The 14,895-nt window shown below is 42.6% G+C and overlaps 1 protein-coding gene across 2 annotated transcripts in view; it reads right to left on the bottom strand.

Moving 5' to 3' along the window:
• Positions 1–14,895, bottom strand: part of NRG1 (neuregulin 1) — a 335,927-nt gene that overhangs the window by 180,332 nt on the left and 140,700 nt on the right. The gene's annotated exons all lie outside the window — the stretch shown is intronic.

Genomic DNA, 14,895 nt, shown 5'->3' with positions numbered 1-14,895 from the left:
GGAGCCGCCCCGCCGGCCGGCGCTGCCCGGGGCGCGCTGCGGGCGCGGGTGGCTCTGCGGGCGGGCAGCCTGCGGGCGGCCCGGCGCAGGGTCGGAGAAAGCCAGAGGCGGGTGCGGTATTCATCAGGGTGCTGACATGCTGCCACTTAGGCACCTGCTTAAGCTGAGGCTTCCGCCTAACCTGCGAGGTTACCGGCAGTGCCGCCTCCCCCGCGGCGGCGGGGGATGTTCAGGGGACGGAGGGTTTGCAAGACTAGCGTGCCCTCCCGCACCTGGTGACTTGCAAGGGGGTCCTGTCCCACACTGTCCTCACTGTGGGTCCGTTTCTACTTTGGTATCTCCTCAAGGGGCTGGTCCCAGAACCACCAGTTCTCACAACCAACTGCAGTCCGCAGACGAAACTGCCCCCAATACAGCTGTACCCAAGACAGCTGTGAAGTAACGGGTAGCAGTGCAAATGCACCAAACTGAACTCCACCATCAGCTGGAAACCTTCAGGAATCTGTATATAATTGCTCAGCTAACCTGAGCCATAGTCCCTGATGGTAGAAATAACTGTAGGACTCTCACTTACGCCATTGAGTGGAAAACACAATACTCAGAAGTTACAGAAAAGATCTATACAGACTACTTGAAGTCTCACGATGCAAGGTTTTTTCCTGGAAAAGTCATGAAATGTGGAAAAGCAGATGGAATCAGAATCTAAAACTAGGCTTGCTACTTCACAGTTCTTAGTGATTTCTCCTTCTCTTGGGGGGACTTTTGCATGTCCTTTAGACATCAAAAAATGACCATCATGCACAAAAGAAGCTTTAAAATTGTTTTTCAGCATTCTTGGACTGAAGACATTAAAAAAATCTTCCCAAATCAGGCCTAAAAAAGACAAAACAGTGAAAAAGCAACATATATTGAGTTCCTCATCTTCTTGGCTGAAATTTTTGGGCTCAGTTTTTTCAACATACTCTCCTGGAGCAAGAAGCTCTTGAAGAAGCAGTGGCAAGCCAGCATTTTGTTTTTTCAGCACTTGGACTTTGAAACAAACAGAAAAAAAGCCCATTGTTGGTCTAAGTCTTCTCTGTATGGTAAAAGAAGAACAGCGAACAACATGTACTGCAAAACATCAAGGCAAAAAAATTATACTTCCTAAGTGGCCTGGTGATACAACTTTAGTGAAAAATCAAATCAAGATGGGAAGGGGAGGAAGGGGAGAAGACACGGATACAATTCTTGACACAAAAAGTTACAGATGCATTTGAGCCACATTTTGCGTTTCTTGACAGACAGCGTTACGGCATCCTTTCTCAAATGTGCTGAACCGAAGTTGAGGGGATAAGCCCCAGGCAGGGCGGGGAGAAAAAGTAAGCCTCACGGAAGAACAGCTGGAGATGGGGAGATAGTGCTGGCGGCAGTAGCTCGGTTTTTCCTTAAGGGGTCACTACTTAGCAAGGAGGGAGCCTACTTCAGCAAAGCGTAAGGGATTCTGTTGGCTAACAAATTGTACTTTTAAATAGTCTCTATATAACCTGGTCTTCTGTACTCTGCACAATCTAACTACTCAAGCTTTATCTTCAGGCTGTGTTCAGTATTAAACCATCATTCCAGGGAGTTATCAGCACTGAGGCATCATGAGCAAGACACAGGGTGCACCCCCACAAAAGACCCTGCTTTTGAGGGTGAGATACTGTGGAAAGACCCCAGCAGCCTAAGAACACATTCAAAATGACAGCCTAAAAATGAAACTCCAGATGAATTCCTGCACCTTGTCTGTTAGAAGTGGGAAATTTCTCAGAAAAACATACCAGAAATCTGTTCCGGAAATAAGCCTATTATTCCGAGAAGAAAGATTATAATTCATTTTATACAATGTGTCATAGATCCACAGCTGAAGGGTGTGATTTACTTCCATATACACCAATGCCAAAGAAGGTGGTATTGCTTACGGCACGTAAGTCTGCCTCTCCTCTGCTGTTGCCATCTGTGAGATACTTCAGCAGAGTAGGTAGCAGCTGATTTAACACCATGTTAACCCAGCCATTTTACCCCCACATTTGCAGAACTGTGGTAAAGAGCTGGCTTGTCAGAGTTCGGTCAGAAAATGCCCAGTGTACAACAACCTTCTGAGCTGATACAGCACAGTCCAATCTACTGATCTTGACATACTTTTTATGTTCTGGCAGCAAAGGGCCACTTTGGACTTCTTTAACTAGAGAGATGGGACCATTTACATAATTTCAGTGGAGTGGGAACACTGAGTGAAGTAGCTCAGGCATGTTGCACAATCTTATAAAAATTGCACAGTTACTCGCAGAACAGCAGTCAAACTTTCATGTACATCAGTTCATCATAGGACAGGTAAAAAGGAGTGCTGCCTACTTGTCACCAATACACAGGTAGAGACTGTGTATGTAGCTTTTACTCATTCATCTCTTTGCTATTTCCATGTCAGCTTCTTCAGTTCAAAAACTAAGCTCTGCCTATGCCCAGGCTCATCGTTGGTAGTCTGGCTCTTCTGGACCTCTGTACTTTATGAACTTAATTACATCATGTGAAGTGAACGCAGAGTGCTGCTAACTCTACCTTTTCACTTTGCCATCTCTGCAACATGTAATGCAAGCTAGAAGAGACAGATGAGTCAACAAAAATAAATAATAAATAAATAATAAAAAATAAATAAAATAAATAAACTAAAATAGTGCTCCAGAGTAACAAACAGTTGAATATAATTTCAACAACCTGGTTTTCTTTTGCTTCTAAGTTCATTTTTACAAATACACTTTAAAAGGGGCCTAATTACAAATACTTTGAAATTGCACTGCCTTACCAAGAGAGCAAAAAATGGTTTAAGACTATTTTTTTTCTGTACAGAAAATGTACTCATTTAACAAAATCAGTTCTTGAATTAATAGTTAAGTTCATGGTTTCACCCTGCTCTCTTTCTCCCCTTAAACTGGGGACTGCCATTTTCTTTTTATTCATTTTGTGCTCCTTAAAACCCATGAAGGCAAGTGGAAGACAATCTGCATAAACTTCAAAACTGCCTGTTGCCCTCCACCGGTAGCAAGAAAAGAGTAAGAAACATCATCCTAAGCAGAATGAATGGGAACTATGTATTAGAAATATAACTGTGAATGAGACACAGTCTTATCTTAAGTTTGACTTGAAATTTTGTCAGCAGCTAAGCACCAGATCTTTGACATCAACTCAGCTGAGTGAGGACAACAGTACCTTTTGTTCTACTGACATTTTGAAGATGCAAATCTTGATTACACAGAAGTATCCTAACAGTGGTTTAAAGGTCAAGGCAACATCTTTGGCAACAGCCGCAATTGTGACAGGTGATGACGTCCCATTAACGTCTCTTTTCAGGAAACGGCACATTTCGGAGTTGTTTGTACATGTATCTGTATATATGTTGCTATAAAACAAGACCTGGCCTCCAATTTGCCAACAATTTTAAAAGAATCAATTTGTGAAACTTCAGGAAACTTTCACAACAAGATAAATGGGTACTTTAACATCTAATTTTTCAGAACTTTTACATCACCCAGTCACAACTATAAACATATAAAAATATATATAAATATATACGCATATACACACACACACACACACACACAATGCAAGACCATTAATGTGCAAGACATTGATGCTGTTTGGTGTGGGCTGAATGTCTCTACAGACTACTACACACGTGAAAAACATCATTAGTTATAACCCAGGATATAGCCTCTGAAAATAACTAAGCAAAAAGGCATGGAATGTTAAAATCTATTAACAGGAATAATTTGGCTGCCCCTGTTTGAATCCAAACTACTCCAGCAATGGCAGTGAGGACTGCTCTGAAGATTGACAGCTCTCTCACTTCATTGATGTGACTACACTGACTCATGTTCAGTCCAGACATTTTGCTCTCATGGAAGTGAATCCAAACTAATTTTTTAAATGTGTATTAAAATTTCATTCAATTTCTGTGTGGATATTCTAATTCAAGACTAAAAAAATATGAAATTAGGTTCAGATCAATTCACTTGATAAGGTAAAGAAGTCTAATCACATTAAAAGCAACTTTGATTAAAAATGCTGAAACAGAAATTTAATGTGGTTTAACAATTTCACATTAAATGCATAGCTGTTTTGAACCCAGACTCATTTTTGTCTCTGTGGACAGGAGTTTAGTGGCCAAGCATGATAATCCCCATTGTCCTGGTGCACTCATGAGGGACCAACAGGTCTTCCAAATTAGACTGGCACACTCTGTGCATAAATCCATGGTTAGTTTGTACCCCATCACAATCAGCACCCTTATCTCTGTGGAGACACATCTCAGAATGGATGTTGGTCCCCGCCCCTTCCAAGCCTGCACTCTCATGATCAGCAATCTCAAACTGTGCTCTGCCAAGTGGGTTTGGTAATGCTGTTTCTGTCTCTGGGCCATCATGTCACACAGTTATGCCTTGTGTGGTCTTAGCACGATGTGGACAGTAGAGTTCTGGCTTCTGTCATTCCCTGCAAGCCCTGTCTGCTGCAACCACTGGCCTGTACTGCAGTAAGCTGACTGAGTGAGCACTGGCACCAGCCTGCATCCCTGCCATATTGCGGGAGCAAAATTTATGCTCCTGGCAGGGTGCAATTTACCAAGGTGTGTTATTATCCCAGTGTCCTTGATGAAATCAGCTGGCTAGTCTGAGGGGTCTCCAAGGGCTCCACTTTGTGCTGCCTGTGCTCCACAGGCTCTGTGAAGAAAACTTCCTTTTGGAATCAATCAGTCCAGCACAAGCACTCTGGAGCATGTTCTGCCCACACTGCCATCCAAGGTGTTTACAGCCTTCTCCATGAGATTATCTCAGTGGTATGCAATCTCCAAGATACCTCATCTTCAAAACACCCCTGTGGCTGTGTGGCAAAGCTGCTAGCTTCTTTCCTTACAGATGGAGAACAGGTCTTAAAGGGTATTTAGACCAAGCAGCTCTCAGCCTTGGAGCTCCAAACTCATCATAATCTGATCATCAACACAATATCCTGAGTCAGACACACAGGCTTCACGTTCATCACCTAAGGAGCGTTCAGTGTCTGATGGTGAGAATCACAGCTGCCATGTCTGCTAAGCAAGAAACAAACAAAGTGTTAACAATAAAACAAGATTTCTCACTGAAGCTTTAGAGGCTTTCAACTCCATGCGGCAAGGAGGTGCCTTCACAGCCCCAAAGTGAAACAAAAACACCAGAGAAAGAGAAGATACTGTTTGAAAAGGATTGTAACAGGACTGCCTCCCTCCTGCCTGTGCTTACAGACCAGTGGTGAAAAATGTCCTCTCCCCAAAAATAAGAAACCTGAGCTCAGTTTCTTCATGTCCCTGAAAATATGCAAGTGCACACCTCTCATCTCTCAGGAGACAGTCAGGCTCTTAGGCAGCTTTGCCAGAAATTCTGGACCGGTGAAATACTTTGGAGACCAGGAGCTGGAATTGAAACCACCCTTTCTTTCACATAAGCTCTCAGACCACTACCATGCTTTCTTTCTTTGCCTCTGTCCCAGTACGTGGTGGGGCAACTCTAACTAGACTGACTGAGGATATTCTCTTTTTTAAAATACCAACAAGTCTAGCACCACAGACCACACATGCAGATACACGTTTTTGTATGGATTTCACTGAGAGCTTAGCTAGAAGTCCTGCAGTCAAATGCAGAAATTGTTTGGATCCTTTCCATCATTCATATACAAAATGAAGGATGAAACTTCCCCTATGTACATACCTACTCACACACACATGTTCAGAGCTACTACAGAACTTCCCTGATTCAACTGGAGCTTTTGCTCCTCATGAAAGTCAGTTAGATGAGCAGCTGTAAACACAAATATATTGCTTGTGGGGAGAGAGCTCTCTGTGTGGGCTTTGTTTTCCCCATAACCCTTCTTATTTAAATCCAAAGAAAAAATAGAGTGTTAGGGAGGATGTACAGTCACTGCAGCTTTGTTTTAAGGTTTTTCATCCAGCGAGAAAATTAAGATGTGTCTAATCAAAGCCTGAACCAGTGGTAAGATTCCCTGCTGTGTCTTATCTATGTAAGAAATATATATCGATAGCTAGCAAGTCTTGACTGTTTAGCTCAGGCTGCAAAAATTTGTGTGATTAATTGCAGTGTGCCTGGTTAAATCCATGGTTTAGCAGGCATTATATCAAGCACAGGAGTATTTCTATAACAATTCCTTTGCTTAAAGCCAGACACACACTTAGGTACCTTTCACAAATGGGGTTTGGGAAAAATTGTTCTTTCAGAAAGTTGTCATGCCTTTTCCTTTCTAAATAAGTAGAACTTTGGGTAAAGTGTGTCTGATATGCCATTCCTCCTATCAAAGTTTCTCGGCTGCAACCTTTACCGAGAATTTTCTATGAGCAATATGTTGTTTTCACTGAATTGTTTCAGAAAGTTGCATGCATTTCCCATCACATGCAAGCAAAAGATAATTTTGGTAGGCTTGCCTCAAAAAGAGAAATATAGTGTGCAGGGGTATCATTTCATGCTGTGAAATAAGGATTGAAGTGAAAGTTTAAATAGGAAACTAGTCAAGTGGTAAATTAAAGCTCAGGGAAATCCAGTTATTTCAAGCCTCAAAAAATAATGTTTTGAAATTGTGTTTAACACAGTGCACTGTTGGGTAGGGTGAGGGTGGGGTTTACCTGCAGACAGGCCAGACTAAAAAATGTGTATTTGTCTGTTTTGAACCCTGCCAACCATAGCAGGCAGGGAAGATGAGGGGGAGAGGAGTGGGCAGAGGGAGGAATGCACCCCAAATACATCTGGGGGCTCAGTAGCTATCCTAAGAACATAGTACCTGGCTGAAATACAGGAGCTGGAGGCACAAATCCAGAAAATTGCTCTCTACATGCCTAGTTCTTGTAATCTCCTTTAGGAGCCTGCTCCTGGCCAGTGTCAGAAAATGGATATTAAGCTGGATGGGACTTTAGTTTGAGCCAATATGACCAGTTCAGTATTCTTCAACTTTGCATTCAATTAAACAAGTGTCTAACGTTTCAGGTCACTATGAGCCTTCATTATATTTTAAAAATACTTTAGTGATCTGTGAGTGCTGGTTTAGAGTTCATATAGGAACTTGTTACTTCTTCCCAGACTAATTAGTTTCCAGTTCTTCCACAAATGCAGAGACATAGTGTGAAGTCCTGTTGCCTTACCCTTCTGTCACAGTTAAGGTGACTGGACTCTCATTGTCACTGTCTCCTAGTTCCTAATTTTGGGGCATCAGAAATTACCAAGCTATACACCTAATAAAAGTTGGCCAAGGGGGAGTTAAAACTAGATTTTAAAAAGTTTTGATTTGGTTTTTTTTTTAATGGCTTTGCAAAATCATGAATGACAGTAATATGAGTTGAATAGTGGTGGTGGGAAAACTGAATTCACCATAAAATATCAGACAAAAGGCTAAATATAACTTTGTTTGGCAAAAGATGTGGTAAGGAAGGTAGTGAATATAATGTGAAAGTTGAAGAAAAATCCAGAGGTCAGACCCCTGGGGTTTCAAAATTTGTATGGCTCCTTTGAAGTCCATGGAAATAGTGATTTTCATGCCTGAAAATTTGTCCCTAACACATCATGGCTACTTCCAGCTGATCCCTAGTTTAAAATATATAGATAACAAATAGTTTTCTGTTTGCTGACTAATTCTTCCCTTTCTAAAGGAAGTCTGAATATGGAGTCAGGCAGGAGATCCTCAGCAGTTTAAGTGTTCTGATGTAATCACACTGGTGTGATTTCCTCTGTGGATAAAACTTTACCAAAATATTCTTTAGACAGAACTCTTTCCAGATCCTCAGGTCATACACACACACACACACAAACAAAATAAAACTCAGAAGGTGCTGTGGGGCCACACAAATCCCAGTAAACACAATACTTTAACATGCTTGAAGACCTAACTACATATATATTTAGGGTTATTTTGGATCACTGAAAAATTTCTACACACTGTACTGCCAAGTTTCAGCACTTAAAAACACAAATAACTGGAATCTGGGTACTTCCTTTTGGGGCAAAGTTTTTTAAAACCTTCATTAATTCTACCCCTATGAAAACAATGCAGAACATAGTTGTCAGGGAATAAAATGTGTGGTGCCTCTGTCACTAAATTCTTTCAAGTGGTTTTAATTGACTCATAAAACATTCAAAACCCAGCCAAGACAGGAATCCTATTACCCTAAATGTACTGGTTCTATACAGCTTGCTAGTAAAGCACTGAAGATTGTGGGAGCACCTCACCAAGCAGAGAAAGAAAGTATTTTAACAGCAATTCCTCCTGCAAGTTTACTCATGAGTTACAATTGACAATGAATGTGCTATTCCACAAGCTCAGACCTTTGCCTGTTCATGATTAACCCACAGAAAGACTGCAAATATGTTTGTAATAGGGGAGCCTATGAAAGTGGTATTTGTTAATTTGATTGCTATGTGCAGTTCTATGTGGGCTTATTATGCAAACACATTTAATTCTGTAGTTTGCTCCTGAACTATCCACCACAGCTGCCACAGAGAATTTGGTAATCTGGAGTCACCACCTCAGCTATGGGACTAGTAACCAAATTCTCCAAGTTTATATCTGGAGATGGGAAGGTAACATTTATAATCAAACCAAGGTCTGAACCTAGTAATAGGATAGACAACAGCCACTGTTTCCACTCCATACTGACCTCTATTCTCTTTAAAGGGGTATTAACTCTCCTGTCTTCTGTAAGATTTCATTCTGCAGGTAAATGGTAGTCAGCCTTCTATTAGCATTCATTAAATTTGACACTTTAATTGTGTGGTATCTCCAGAGAAAAAGACTCTATAGCAAAGAGAATACAATTGACCAAATCCTGATGATTTGATAAAAATCTGTCAGTGGAAGCTATTGCCATGAAATATTCTGGGTTGTGCCAGTGTTCCCACTGAGCACTAGTGATAGCAATATATTGCACAAAGAAAACTAAGAGAAGACATTTTGGTCAGGTTTCTTCACAAGGGATCACTTGCCCAGGGACACTGACCAAAACAACCAACTCCAAAGGACTTTGAGAGACTGAGCAAGTAAGTCATACAAGAAAATTATCCCTGGGGAATGCACACTTCCAATGCAGAAGATTAAGATTTACCAAAACAATACCTGCAGTTTTCTTCCCTCAAGCTACAAAAAATAACAGAAGACTTCTCTTTCAATATTGTCAATATACTGCTATTCTCCCACTGTCAGTACTGTCAATACACTGTTATCAGGCAGCAAAGTAACATGTATGTAAAAATGAAATTATTGTCACATCACAGAGACTGAATACAGGGTAAAGAACTTAAAGGCAATTGACTTTCAAACACCAAACTCAGCTGTTTAGTTCTCAGTGTTGCAGGATCATGGCAAGCAACAAAACAAATTGGAGTCGTTCTACTCTCAGCCTGTACTGCGAGGAAATTGGAAAAGAAAATCTTGCGTATTGCAAATTCAAGGGTTTGGGAGCTTGATGGAAAGCTGGGTATTTATCTGAATTGCCTGAGAAACTGCCAAAACAACTTTTCAGTAGGCTGACTTGTGAGGGACAAAGAGAAGGAGAGAAAAAAATGAATGGCAACCCAAAAAATTCATGCAAATATCAGGTAGTTACAGCACAGCTTTTTTGTGCCATTCCAGAAATATGAACAAAAACCAGAATACGAGACGAAGGCAGGGAACAAAAGAAAATTGGCAGGAAAGGAATAAAAGCACTTCTGCACTCTGTGCAAGAGTCCTGAAACTCTAGGCTGTCTAGTGCCACTGTGCTCTCTTTCCCTGGCTGCAGGATGAGCAGCACTCAGCATGCCACACTGCCTTGCAGGCTTCCCCATGTGCTCCTTTCAACTTCTGGAGGCACAACTGGAGTTCTCTCAAGTTAATGGCAGGAAAAAAATTAGGTCTAGCCTGTGTTTTTCAAGCATCTTCTGAAAAACCTTACTAGAGCCTCACTGTACAGACAGTTACCATTTAACAAAGTGCAAAGTAATGGATAAAGAAATCTCTTGTGTGCGTGGGTTGAATTGCAGTCTGCAACGGCAGATGGTCCAGCAGGTGCATGACTTGTGTACAGCAACAGGATGCAAAAGATATTAAAGAATCTGATGAAGTGTCTGATGGTCAGGGACACCTCAAGAAAATAAGTCACATTGATACAGATCCCAGTGTTCTGGCAAAAATGAGTAAGTAATGAGAGAGCTATGCTGAGTAAAGTGCTGAGAGCGAGAGGATAAGCTGGACTAGTTTGGAGGGAATAATTAACTAGAAAGAGTTGTAATAAAAAATCAAAATAGTTAAGGATCAGCAAAGCAATCAAATGCAAGTGCTGTTCTCTGTGAACAACTGGAGAAGGCAGGCCTAGTTTTGGAAAGTCACTTTTCTGAACTTACTGTAGTTTCTCAGGTAAGCTAATGGCTTTGGCAGGCTGTAATGTGATGAAGAGAAAGAAACTGTGCTGTGACTTCCCTTGGAGCAGAGAGTGCCCTAGCACCCAGGCTGACCTCACACTCTGCAGCCTAAGTTGCCTGAGGATCTGGATGGGGTGGATGCAATGAGCAGTCTGACAAAAGATAGAAGTATCAACTTTCAGCAGCTTTTGGTGTCTGAAATGTCTGGAGAGTAGTGTTCGGTCTCCTGTGGTTCCAGTGTAGCTCTGTACAAATGCAAAATTTGCTCAAGAGGGAGGAGCTTTCTCACTCCCATGTGTTTATTGTCAATAAATATCCTCCCTGTTTAGGAGGATATTTTCAAAACCTTTAATTATCTGCATTTTGGGCTGGAGATGACAATAAAAAACCTCTTTTGCCTCATTTCTCCTATGTTCTCTGAGAGCCTAAATATTCTTCCAGCAAAATTCCCCCTTGCGTCTCCATTTCTTCCAGTTTGTCAGTACACACCTTTGTGTGTAAGACAGCTGTTTTGCTCTTCCTCATTCTGCAAAAACCCTCGAGTTTTTTTCTTTTTCAGGGAGGAAATGCTCATGGCCTGGAAACTGCTGATCCAACCTCTCAGCTGAAGCTGTACCCACTCACCCAAAAGAAAATCCAACCCATGCTTCAGACATTGCATGTAATGTTTACAGGTTGTGGTTACATTTAAAGCAGTTTATCTTTGTTCTTACCAATCAAAAATGTGAAGAATTTACAGCAAGTTTAAACAAAAAGGTGGGATATGAGTCAGCTTCTTCAGTCATCTGTGGTTTTATATGGTCAATTAATTACTATTTACTCTAACATCCATAGATGCCTTCTGGTAATCAGCAAGGAAATGACAGTGTTCACCTCCAAGAAATAGTAGCTCTGCACAGAATGACCTGGGAATCCTGGTGGACAACAAGCTGTCCATAAGCCAGAAGTGTGCCCTGTGGCCAAGAAGGTCAGTGGTATCCTGGGGTGCAGTAGGAAGAGCATTGTCAGCAGGTTGAGGGGGGTGATCCTGACCCTCTACTCAGCCCTAGTGAGGCACATCTGGAGTGCTGTGTCCAGTCCTGGGCTCCTCAGTACAAGAGAGACATGGAGCTCCTGGAGCAGGGCCAGTGGAAGCAATGAAGATGATGGGGTGAGAGGAGTGCCTCATTTGTGAGGAAAGGCTGAGGGAGCTTGGCCTGTTCATTCTAGAGATGGGACAACTGAGAGGGGACCTCATCAACATCTATGAGTATCTGAAGGAAGGGTGTCAGAGGATGGATCCAGGCTCTTCTCGGTGGTGCCCAGCAATAGGACAAGAGACAATGACAGAAACTGATGCACGGGATGTTCCACTGAAACATGAGGAAGAACTTCTTTACTGTGTGCATGACCATGCACTGGAACAGGTTGTCCAGAGAGGTGGTGGAGTTTCCCTTACTGGAGATATTTAAGAACCATCTGGGTGAGATCCTGTGCCAAGTGTTCCAGGGAGACTCTGCTTAACAGGCAGGTTGGACCAGGTTACTGTGGTCGTTTCCAATCTGGTCCATTCTGTGATTCTGTGGTTCTGTGAAAGTGAGGTGCAAGGTCCTGCACCTAGGCCAGGTCAGTCCTAGACACACCTACAGACTGGGTGGACAAGTGATTGACAGCAGCCCTGAGGAGAAGGACTTGGGGGTGGTGGTGGATGAAAAACCCAGCAAACCCAGCCAGGTGCACTCACAGCCCAGAAAGGCAATGGGATCCTAGGCTGCATCCAAAGCAGCGTAGGCAGCAGGGCACGGGAGGGGATTCTGCCCTTCTGCTCTGCTCTGGTGAGGCCGCCCCTGGAACACTGCATCCAGCTCTGGGGTCCCAGCATAAGGACATGGAACTGTTGGAGCAAGTCCACTGACAGGTCAGGAAGTTGATAAGAGGACTGTAGCCCCTTACCTACGAGGACAGACTGAGGAAGTTAGGTCTGTTCATCCTGGAGAAGAGAAGGCTGTGTGAAGACCTCATAGCAGCCTTCCAGTATCAGAAGGGTCCTACAGGAAACCTGGAGAGGGACTCCTCATCAGGAACTGTAGTGACAGGGCAAGGAGTAATGGGTACAAATCAAAAGAGGAGAAATGCAGGTTAGATACTGGGAAGAAATTCTTTCCTGCGAAGGTGATGAGACACTGGAACAGGTTGCCCAGGGAGGTTGTGGATACCCCAACTCGGCACTGTTCAAAGCCAGGTTGGATAAGGCCTTGAGCAACCTGGTCTAGTGAGAGGTGTCCCTGCCCATGGCAGCGAGGGTTGGGACTAAATGATATTTAAGGTCCATTCCAGTCCCTTAACATTCCAAGATTTTATGATTCTGTGAAATGTTACCAGTTCTTGAAGATTGTCAGCAGCACCATTCCCTTGATTTAACTGAAATAATTCTCAGCTTTTAGGAGGTCCTTATAATGACTCCCTATTGAACAGAGGTGGAAACTCAAGCATGACACAATGGATCCATTTTTTCAGGAAAGCACATGAAGTCTGTGGCAGAATCATAAAGATGCCAGATCTTGAACATGTTGTTCCACCGATGTACAGAGCTGTTTTACCTGGTGTCATTACTCAGGACACAAGATGTTTTTTTTCTTCTTGTGCTTTCAGGCTGTGTTGCTGGTGAAATCAGGTGGTCCCAGCCTGAGATTGGGTGCAGGACACAGGAGACCTGCTCTGGCCTTTTTGCCAGCCTGTACAGACAGGCTGCCCCACCAAGTGGCTTCACCCACAACACACCACAGGCCACAACCTTTTTGAGGAAGGCTGGCAACATCAATTTATGGTAAAAGGTCATATCTATTGTTCACAGAGAGAACAGTGAGACACCATTATTACAGCATTGTGCCAGCCACAGAAAAAGTCATTGCTAGGAAAAAAAATATAAGCCAGAGTGGGGCCTTTATACTTTGCTGAGCTAACTATATGTCAGCTTTCAGAAATGTTGCTGCTCTCTGGGACAGATGAAACAGTGAAAAACAGGTTTTGTTCCCTTTTCATGGACAATGATTCAAGACAGCACTGATTTGACCCCACCAGCACTAAACTCCCAGTAGTACCCAGAGGGCCAGATTCGGCCCTGGGGTGGCAGCAGGTGACTCCCAGCATAACAGTAATGCCAATGTGTGGACTCAGCTCATGCTGGAGCCATTTTACTGTCTGTGAAGCAGTGTCCATGGAGGCATGTCACCACCATAATGAAGGCTATAGGTGACTGTGTACACAGAGGGGATGTCTCACTCCCTCTTTCTGTTCTTCATGTGCTCTCTCTCTCCACAGCTCTTCAGTGCCTCTCAGCTTTCTTTGGAATGGACATGCTGAGTTAAGTTACTCCAAAAAATGAAGTTTGGGTATTTGGGGTAAATGTGAGGCCTAAAACAATCAGTAAGGTTGCAGAAAGAAAGGAATACGAAGATGCTGTAAAACTCTCGTTCAAAAAAAAAAAAAAAATGGGGCATAGTCCTTGATGAACTATCACTCTGTTGTTGACAAAGACAGGCAAAACTTGGAGTGTGTTAGGCACAACTGAAAGGACATGAGAGCAGAACTGAAATACCCCAAAGGAGTATTCCTGGAAGCCAGGTGAGCTTAGCTTAGGAAGAAGGACACTGGAGTGGAGGTAAAGGGATTGGAAGATTGCAGATGAAAAACTCTTCCTGACCTTTATCAGTACATGGATTTCAAGGTTTTTACTGGTACATGAGTTTCAATGCATTTTCCCCACTCAGGATGAGATCCTGAGTTTTAAATAGATAGCTCTACACACACCAGGGCTGGTGCTCCACCCAAACAGCAAACTCCATGATAAGAACTTTCAGGAAAGAAAAGAAGAAGAAAATAGAAAACACCTCTCTTCCAACACATGGTTTACAGCCACATTAGAAACCCCCAAACCATGTTCAGTTCTTGTTCCTGCATCTGCTCTGGGTAAAGTACAGAGAACAAGACAGATGGTTGAAGGCATGCAGTCTGGTGGATGTGGTGGAGTCCCATGCACACCATATAATTGGAACAGAGAGAGAATTATTAGGGAATTATTGAAGTAAGGAACAGCAGTAAAACAGAAAGTGGTAGTTTCAAACACAAGCCCCGTTATTTTCAAACACAAAAAGGAATACTTTTTCGTACAACATTTTGTATGAAATGTTGAACTGGAACTCCTAATCACAGCATGTTGTAGATGGTAAAGATTTGCATGGATTTCAAAACCAATCTGATAAACTTATGGATAAAAAGTGATTCAGGAGCTATTAAATCTAAACTCATCATGCATGAGAGTCAAATTCTTGGAATCTGGGAAATCATTCCCAAAAATAGCTCTCTGTGTACCTCCCATGTCCTCACACTCTTCTCTTGGCTAATCTCAGGGGCAGGATAGTGAGCTACATGGTCTTCTGGTCTCAGCTAAGTAAGCTAAGTTTAGGCAAGCCATGTA

The sequence above is a fragment of the Corvus kubaryi genome, unplaced genomic scaffold, assembly GCF_017639235.1.
Source record: "Corvus kubaryi isolate FWS band 111438036 unplaced genomic scaffold, C.kubaryi_AGA036_p1.0 37249, whole genome shotgun sequence".
In the NCBI taxonomy this organism is placed as follows: Eukaryota; Metazoa; Chordata; class Aves; order Passeriformes; family Corvidae; genus Corvus; species Corvus kubaryi.
The sequence above is the reverse complement of the archived record's forward strand: the minus strand, read 5'-3'. Positions and strand labels throughout refer to the sequence as shown.